We start from the raw sequence: 2,887 nt of genomic DNA, 5'->3' as shown, positions 1-2,887 counted from the left end.
AATATAGCGTTTGCAAAAAGGAATAGTTCAACAGGAAACGTGTTTAGTTGTAGCATATTGAGATCGGCGAGTTGTAACCTCTCCCTCACCCACCTATCCCATATCCTTCGAGACATGTTTAACTGTATCCGGGAAAGGATAACCATGGCTTGTTCTTAACACGTCCCTGATTTATACACGATATATATCTCTCGGGATATTCGCTCTGGAGGTTAGAACTCTGTGATACTTCTAAGGTAAAGTTCTCTGGTATATCACTCGCAGAAATATCCAAATTAGAAAGCTGCCTTTGAGCAACCCCCATCAGGACGACATGGCTACAGCTCAAAAATATATTTTATATATATATATATATATATATATATATATATATATATATATATATATATATATATATATATATATATTCATATATTATAAATATATTATATATATGAATATATTATATATATTATGTATAAGTATATATTATGTATATATATATATATATATATATATATATATATATATATATATATATATATATATATATATATATATATATGTAATAAATGAAATAATTGTTATTACATGTTTAAAACACATGACGTAATATGTCATTTTGGATGAAGATGCTAGCCGTGAGATTTGCTGTAGTCATGTGAAATCATAAACTCATAAACAGGATGCACAATGCAGCCTCAGCAATGTAACATTTTTCTTAAACGTCAACACCAATGCATCAGTGTGTGAAAGTTTGTGACGTCACCGGATGCAGGTGTCTTCCGAGATTGTGTTAAAAATGCTACATCAACTAAGCATACGATATCTGTGATATCGATAATTTAATCAGTTCATATCTATACTTCACCAGAATTGGTCATCCGACCAAACCAGCTCCCTCCTATGATGGAGATGTTTAACTCTGTTGTTTTTAGACAATAAATACTTTTAAAGCTAATAAGATGTACTTCGTTATCCAGCCTTACACATCTTAAACAACACATACTCAATGTGTGCTTATACAAGTAGAACACTTATATATATAAATAATATATATGTGTATATATTATACATATTGTATATATGTATATATATATATATATATATATATATACATAATATATATATATATATATGTGTGTGTGTATATTTATATTATATATATGTATATATTGTATATATATATATATATATATATATATATATATATACAGTATATATAGATATGTATTATATATAATATATATATATATATATATATATATATATATATAATTTTATATACTGTATATATATATATATATATATATATATATATATATATATATATATATATATATATGTATGTATGTATGTATGTAGATCTATCTATCTATATATATATAAGTATATATATATATATGTATATATATATAGATATATAAATATATATAAATATATATATACATATATATAATACATATATATATATATATATATATATATATATATATATATATATATATATATATACAGTGATACCTCTGGATACGAAAGTTTCTGATTACGAAAAATTCAGGATACGAAAAGCGATACAAAGATTTTTATGCCCCAGTATACGAAAAAAATTTCAGGATACGAAAAGCTTACGAGATCCCAACTCGTCGCCGAGAGTACAGTACCTTTTTTTTCAGGGTATCAACCCTTAATTTAGGTGTACAGGTAACAATACACCTTCACTGAACCAAATGCTTTACATACAGTACCGTAACTTTTATGCAGTAGTAAAGAAAATGGACCGTTTTCTTAGGGCTTAGAGGGGATAACTAGGCTATAACTACATTATTGAATAATCTCATGGTGGATTCTGGAATGGATTAGGCTGTTTTTAACGGTTGGGTTAATTATTGAATGATAGAAATGGCTGCATTGCATGTTTATTACTACAGTTTAGCGTGTTTATGAAAGAAAAGGTGACTTTTTGTAAGGCTTGGAACGGATTAGGCTATTTACATGTAAAACGCGACTCAGGATACGAAAAATCAGGATACGAAACCGTATCCTGAACGGATTACTTTCGTATCCTGAGGCATCACTGTATATATATATACATCTATATATATATATATATATATATATATATATATATATATATATATATATATGTAAATATATATATGTATATATACATATATATATATATATATATATATATATATATACATATATGTATATATATATATATATATATATATACATATATATATATATATATATATATATATATATATATATATATATATATTAGTTTAAATCACACATGAAATATTTTGGTCTTAATACAAGAACAGGTTAGATGCAACTTTAGATAGATTAGCGCTGTTGCCATATTGTACAAATCAAATCGTTACTATTTTGAGTAACGTGCCATATCTTCCCGTGGCAACGCCGCCGATCACAAGCAGGTCTTTCATCATGGTTGCTGGACTACGGATGTTATAGGTCGTCCTTTCTTTATAACTCCAGAAATTGTTTGAAGTGTGGTAGCTTTTTTTTCTATATACATGACTTTTGGTATTATGATAGTAATATTTTTTTTTTCATATAAACGCGATTATAGATGTGATTATTTACAGAATTATCTATGCCCTATTCTTACATTTGTATCAATAAAAATGAACATTACTGACAAATCTTTTGCTTACTCATTCATTTATAGTTTATATAAATGCATATGAATAAATCTTCACTCAAAATAAGAAATAGCTCTCGAGCGACATTGATGTCCATTGCTACTTGTCACAGATCACAAAAGGCAAACTCAGTTATCTCATAAGCTAAACCCAGACTCAACATTAAAGAGGTCGTAAGCTACCGGCAACGGATTCTTAGTAAACTGATAGTCCATTAAATACTGTAATTTTGA

The sequence above is a fragment of the Palaemon carinicauda genome, chromosome 22 (genome assembly GCF_036898095.1).
Source record: "Palaemon carinicauda isolate YSFRI2023 chromosome 22, ASM3689809v2, whole genome shotgun sequence".
Taxonomy (NCBI): Eukaryota; Metazoa; Arthropoda; class Malacostraca; order Decapoda; family Palaemonidae; genus Palaemon; species Palaemon carinicauda.
Note: the sequence above shows the minus strand (reverse complement) of the source record.